The following is a 7,528-nucleotide window of genomic DNA, read 5'->3' on the forward strand; positions in this document are numbered from 1 at the left end:
TATAAAGAGGTAAGGTTTTCATTTAGCTCACACTTCTGGAGGTTCCAGTCCATCAGGTGGGCCCATTGTTTTGGGCCTCTGCTGGGGATAATGGATGGCAATGGTAGAGAGTGTATGCAGGAGAAAACTGCTCATCTCATGGACAGGAAGCAAAAGTAAAAGAATTTTCCTTCAAGGGCATGCCCCAAATGACCTAAATATCTCTCTCAAAGCTCCACTCCTAAAGGTTTCAGCACCTCCTGATAGCACCACACTGGGACACTTTTCCAAATTATAGGATCTAGTGACTGGTGAGATCCTGGGATAAGGAAGACAGCAGAATCAAAGGTGGCTTGAAGATTTTGCTCCCTGAGAAATAAAACTACAATAACAGAGGACAGCAGAGGGAGCAACTATAGGAAGGGAAATGAAAAGTTTAGTGTGAGACAGGTTGAGCTAAGTGACTTAGCCTTGAGCTTCCAGCGCACGCCAAGTTGCCCCTTTTCAAAGTCCTGGATGGTCGGCCTCACTTGCAAGTCTAAGAGCTCCAGAGAGCAGAGACCATGTCTTCCTTTTTTCCAGTTATAACTTCTCCCCCAACACACACACACACACACACACACACACACACACACACACACACACTTACAGAAGAAATGAATGAATGAGTAAGAGTAGAAGGACTAAGACTACGTAAAAAATCAATTGTTGAGTGGCCAACTTTTTGACAAAACGTTTGTCAGCTTCTACTGTTTTTCAATAAGTGAGTGCATGATGTTAGAGTCACATGAGGAAAATATCCAAAATGTGACCAAAATTCCAAATCCCTCCCTAGCGGGGTGATAGGAATATCTGGACCCTGAAGGTTAGGAGAACACAGAAGTTGGGTTTTACTAGGAAAAAACTAGAGTAACAGCACTGGAATAGGTTGCACCGCATGTACTGGAACTCCTAGCTTCAAGCACAGTAGCAGCTAAACCAGTCAGTATAAAACATTCCTTTTGAGGAAGAGAAGCTTTATGAACACAAAGCAGGCAGCAAAGATGGGCCTCTTATGATTTCATATCTCACAATGTGGAAGAGACCCTCAGGGATCAACAGCTATTTATTCATTCATCAAATGTTTGGAGCTCTAAATACCTTTTCCCATGGACATAAAATTGAGGGTGGTGGTTGTTGTTTTAATAGCTGAGAAATTCAGTAGTGAAGTGAGAAAAGAAAAAATCTGCACTTAAAAAGATCCTATGTGCTTTTGGTCTTTAAAAATTCAGAAGCTATTTTATTTACTTATTTATTTTATTTTATTTGCCATGTCTCCTGTATGTCCCTAGAGAGCCTTTCATGGTTCCTGCCTGCAGTTCTGCTCAGTGGGAACCCCCGTGTATGCTCTAGGTCTGGTGAACTGACTTCCCCCTTGAGAAAACCACATTGCTCTTCTGTAGCCACTGGGGAGTTCACCACTGCTTCCACTGAACCCACTCTAAGAATGAGCTACCTCTCCTTGTTGGAAATGTAAGCTGTTGATAAACTCTTAAAACTCTGGTGGTCTAGCACTAAAGCTAGTGTTAACTAGGTTTATCTCATTCACGGAATCCAGTTCCTAAGAGATTCCTATTCAGAAATCTCTCTAATGTTCAGGCCAGTGTAAATCAGCCCAACCTACCATCCATACTAAGAAATGGATGGTACCTAAAAAATTTCTTTTTTCGGAATAGTAAATTCATCTTAACTAGTATTCTACTCCAAACTCTTATCTGTTCCTCTTCGATACCTCTGCCTCCTACATAGTCTCCCATATTATTTCTGGAAGACACCAGGGCATCTTCTCGACAGGTTGAGGATGAGGTCCTATTCACCACCACACAACTACCACTTCCACCACAGTAACCACCAGACAGAGCCACCTCAATTATGCAAACCCAGTGATGTCCACAAGCACCTCCACCACTTCTCACCAGACCCACCAAGGTGCATAGCTGTATGGTGATCTGTGGCCATGGATTTCCCTGCTATTGGAACCCCTCCTCTAATATCAAAGAAGCAGTACATACCCACAGGCTGAGGAGGACACAGGGAGATTCTAGGCAGTATTCAAATTCTTCTTCCCTTAGAATGAACTCTCCCAAGAAGTCACCTCAGTCCTCATGCAAACACCCTCCCTGAAGGCCGCCTCAGGAGGGTTCCAGACCTGCTCTGACTGGACCAGCAGTGGGCATTCTTTAGTCTAGAGCAGGGGCCCCAGCGCTTCAGGTTTTCATCAGAATCAATGGCAGGATAAATAGAATTCCAACTCCACCACTTTTCTAACCACAAAGGAAAATCTAATACCCACATTTTAGACATTTTAATTCCACATGCCAATATAAAAATGTCAGCCTTTGACAGCGGAAAAAAAACCAAAATGATTATGAATGAAGAGAAAGATCCATAAATAACAAATTAAATTGACGCAGCCAAGTGAGGGTATGTCTAACAGATGGAGACCAGTTTCAAAAAGTCTCTTGAATATGTAACTGGGTTTGATGTTGAGTGATAAGAAATACGATAACTACTTGAGTCTGAAAGATGTGTCAAGTAATATTAACTGATTGAAAAAAAAATACTATTGAGGGAAAGAAAAGCTATACTCTTGTTAATTATACCATACATAGAAAATAATGAATATCAGGCATAAGAATATATTTGAGAACCTCTAATAAACTGTGGATGTCAAAGTATTAACATGCAATGTAAATTTAAGCTACAATGCTCTGAAAATTCAAAACTTCTTTCTACTTTCAGATTTAATTATATAAAAATCATGCTCCTAAAAGTCATGGATACTTAAAAATAAAATATGAATGATTGCAGTTGGTAAATCTCTCCTTTATCAACTCATAGGTTACCAAAAGTAGGAAGCCCTTGTCTACCTCTCATACTGCTGACCCACAGCATCCTGCATGCATCATTTCTTTTTTTCTTTCCTTTTAGTTTATTGCTTTCCCTCCAAACATTATTTTTTTAAAAAAATGAAAAGGTAACACAAACTATAATCCTATTTAAAAAAAAAAACTGCTGGAGTCAGTTGTCATTTTCAATCTCACCCTGTTTACAAAATTGTCTCTTCTTCCCTTCACCACTTTTCTTTTGTCATTTCAACCGTTTAACCCCAAGAACAGACCTTTAAATTCCAGTCCAGCGAGACTCTGTAGACATCCTGTGAGTCCCCTGGAGTTACCCAACTCTCCTTGAGACACTCTGGATCTTTCTGACAGTGATGAATCATAATAATCATTATAATCTTCTAAAAATACAGGACTCTTTTGATAGAAATCATGTTAAAGGGCAGGAGCAGAATAGTTTTTAAAGTAATAGGCTTTCCAATAAAAACCTATGCTAAAAAGTCATAATATTGAAAATGATATTGTCAAAATAGTGTTGGGCTCTAGATAAAATTTGTATTTTTAGCTCTGGACAAATGCCAGTTGAAATCAGCATTAGAAGCACCTGTGGATTGAGGATCAGAGAGTTTGAAAGCTACTCCATTGCAGAAGGTCCTTAACCTGAGCAGGCATCAGCAATATTGCACCAATCTGGGGACATTTTCTTAGGAGACAATATGAATAGAATTACTATTGTATTGCAATTTAGTGGAATTTAAGGTAATTTAGTGCTTTAATAATTAACCCTCAACTTTATTTTCTACTTTATTTCATTTAATTTTAATAGATGACACAATCACAAGATTCAACAGTATAAAACATGTTCCATGAAGGAAGAAAATAAAATGTGTAAGAGGAAAAGAGTGATAAAAAGAAAAAATGATGAGAAGGAGCAATGGCAAAGAAGTCACCTTGTACTATGAAGCAGCTTGGTTGCATTAGTGTGTGTCTTTAAAAATAGCAACCTCATTAACAAAGGGAGTAGTCATTTGCATTTTCAGACATTTCCAGACCCACTTGGTTGAATGCAGAATCCATCTTTTCCCAGTCAAGTTGGTTTTGCCATCATCCTTCAGATTGTAGGTCATGAAAAGTAAAGCCATTAGATACATTATGGAAGCTATAAAATACCAGATGCAGAGATCATTAACAGGTTTACTTGCTTTGCTTAATCTGCCTTTCAGTCTGGCCTCTTACACCTTGACAGCTTTAAATCAACTCTTCAAGAATCAGCTCCTTTGGCCTCAGGTAGTTCAGCTAAAGGACAAAAAAAAAAAAATCACCTGTCATGTTCAAATCTCTTTTCTTATCTGGTTCTGCTGAAGTTCAAAGCTAAGGATACAAAACATGTGTTTATCCCTGGTCAGAAAAACTGGAAATAAATGCTGAGTTGTTTACACAAATAAGTCATTTAGTAAATGCTGGTGGATAAGGTCTAACTTTAAAACAATTAAAAACAGCCATACACACGCACCAAAAAAAATAGCCATGCATTTCATTATTAGCAACCAATACTTCTTTTAATATTTATTTTTTAGTTATACTTGGACACAATACCTTTTTTATTTATTTATTTTTATGTGGTGCTGAGGATCGAACCCAGGGCCTTGCACATGCAAGGCAAGCGTTCTACCTCTGAGCCACAATCCCAGCCCTCCAATATTTTTTGATGAATGAAACACTGTATGTTGCCAACCACCTATATCAGAATCATAGGAAGCAAGAAAGAGGAAGGCAACAAAACTGAAATTGATGTCATCTTTATATTTTGCCAGATGCAGATGATCCTTTCACAGAAAACTCAGCTGACACAGTATCAGTTTTAGAGTCCAGTTCCCAGAGCCATAGCCCTCTGTCCCCACCTCCATTCAGCCCTTTGAACTCTGGGGAGACTGAGATCCAAGGAGGCAAGGAACCCTGTTAGAGCCTCCATGAAATTAGGTGGGGAAGGGCTTCTGTGGCTGAGAATAGCCTAGCAGAGCCGTCTGTTTTCTGTAGTCCAAACTCTCAGAATGCCTTTCTCAAACAAAACAAGCAACAACCTAAAATGCCTTGTTTTGCCAAATTAAACACAAGTATCTATAGAACTAACTAAATATTTTTAAATCTGTAACATAGCAATTAGAAAGTAACTCAGAAGGAAACACCTCTTTTCCATCCCCAGTGTAACACAGGTATAACCCGGCTCTAATTCAAGAGTTATTGACTTAAATAAAAATTCTGCAGCTAATTTAATTGTCTTTTAAATTTAAACAATTTAATTGTTTTAGAGCTTCATAATATCTTACTTCAATATTATGCATGTTCTAGATTGGCCAATTAATTCAACTAACTGTGAGTCCTCAGTTCACAAAACAAAGGATGAAAGAAAATGCCAAATTTTATACTTAACAAAAAAGTAAATTTCTTAAGGCATTAGCCAAAGAAAAACAAGCAAGTTGCCTCACTCATGGTGTTATACATAAAGATGTGACTTCAAAGTGGTGAAACTTTTTAATGTGCGGTGTGTAGAAATTTTACTATCACTTTATGATCACAAAATTTCAATATCTTTTACATGGAAAGTTTGAAAATCATCTGATAGAATTTCATCCTTTTAAATAACCAAGTATACTCAGTTTCTTATTATACAAACATTGGGTTTTTAGTCATGCAGATGATGTTCTTACTCTTTTCCTTATATTAAACACTTTTAAAAACTCCAATGAAAAGTGGGTTTCAGCTGGGCATGATGGTGCCCACCTGTAATCCTAGCAGCCCAGGAGGCTGAGGCAGGAGGACGGCAAGTTCAAAGTCAGCCTTAAACAAGGCTCTTAAGCAATTAATGGAGACCCTGCCTCAAAATAAAAAGAAAAGAAAAAGCTCTAGGAGTATGGCTCAGTGTGTAAGTGCCCCTACGTTCGATCTCTAGTAACAAAAAATAAAAAATGTGGGATTTCAGAAAAAGGCAAAGTTTGATACAGTTTGTGTCAAATAAATAAATAAAATCTATTTATATATTTACACATAAGATAATCATCTGTAAGAATACACTCCAAATCTTACCAGTGGACACCCCATTTAAAAAAAAAAAAAGAAGAAGAATTAACAGGGTAGAAGACAGTACAAGAAGTCCAACTTGGAGGATCAAGGGTTGTCGGATGAGGAGAAGATATCTACAGCTGCTAAATTCATCATGCACCCCTAGGGAAGTTTAATGAAGTATTCAATGATGTCTGAGCACTGCTTAATAAGGACAATCTCATGGAGGAGAAGCACATGCACTTGACGGTAAAACACAAATCAATTCAAACCTGTAAAGATAGTGTATGAGGGTCTCCCTCCATTACCATGCAATTTCCCTTTTCTCTCCCTCCCACCTATGAGGGGAACGGGAAAATAAACAAGGAGAGAAATGAATTACAGTAGATGGGATAGAGAGAGAAGAGGGGAGGGGAGGGGAGGGGGGATAGGAAAGGATAGGAAAGGTAGCAGAATACAACAGTTACTAATAGGGCATTATGTAAAAATGTGGATGTGTAACCGATGTGATTCTGCAATCTGTATATGGGGTAAAATTGGGAGTTCATAACCAACTTGAATCTAATGTATGAAACATGATATGTCAAGAGCTTTGTAATGTTTTGAACAACCAATAAAAAAAAGATAGTGTATGAAAATCAGCTTTTAATGACAGAGCATGCCAACCTGGCTAATAGCAGATTTCTGGATCTGAGAAACAAAATTTGTTTGACCACTTATTGAAAGAAGCAAGTGATTCCCAATCAGAGGATGTAGATGGAGGTTTGAAGTCTTGGAGAGAATCCTGAACTTCTGCACTGAAACTGTAGATGGGCAACAGAGTATTATTGCATGTATTGAAAGTCACCAGTTATAGTCTAAAATTTTCTGGAATGATTGTTGGAGATCAGAGTGGAAGTTCCCTATCACACCACCTATAACCCAGGTGGCTGAGGACTCAAAATTCAGGTTCAGTCTCAGGAAGATGGCAATGTTCAGTTGGTTAGTCATAGAGATATACAAGGTACAGTAAACTGTCAAAGAGTTTATTAAAATCATAAAGAATGCAGAAAATGGGTATCAGATAGCAATTAATGAAAACTATCAAACAACATCAGAAACCACACTCAGGGCCTTGAGCCTGCAGCTTCCAGTTACCGACACCAAACCAACTCAGCTACCAGACTGGCAAAGAAATGCAGACTGCTTAAAGGCTGGTGTAGGATTCTTTCATACATAGAAAGAAAAGGATTCAACATGTGGTTATGTAATAAGTAAATGATTTATAAATAAGAGTGATATTTTGCTAGGGCTTTCAAAGGTAACAGATTTTTTAGCCTCCTGGAACACTGTTGAACCTATAGCATTGTCTCAATCTTTTTGTGTTCTCTGCCTTGTACTTTTCTGCTGTCACTATATCTATTTGTAAATGTCTTTTTCTTTTTATTTCGTTTGTGTTTTTGTTGTTGATTCTGCTACATTTAGTGTAGGGGAGAGATCAATCTATCCTGGAGTCATTTTACTGTTGAGAAAATTTTTCTTAGCATGAAGTCCTGTTACTGATTCAGATAGAGAATATGCACAGTACTTTTTTTTTTACCTGTGCACCAAGGCATTTCTGTTATTTT

At 38.0% G+C, this 7,528-nt stretch overlaps 1 pseudogene; it reads left to right on the plus strand.

Moving 5' to 3' along the window:
• The first annotated feature begins 5,772 nt into the window (after positions 1-5,772).
• LOC113178697 (F-actin-capping protein subunit alpha-1 pseudogene) lies at positions 5,773-7,111 on the plus strand (annotated as a pseudogene).
• Positions 7,112-7,528: the final 417 nt, after the last annotated feature.

This window comes from Urocitellus parryii, chromosome 1 (assembly GCF_045843805.1).
Source record: "Urocitellus parryii isolate mUroPar1 chromosome 1, mUroPar1.hap1, whole genome shotgun sequence".
Taxonomy (NCBI): domain Eukaryota; kingdom Metazoa; phylum Chordata; class Mammalia; order Rodentia; family Sciuridae; genus Urocitellus; species Urocitellus parryii.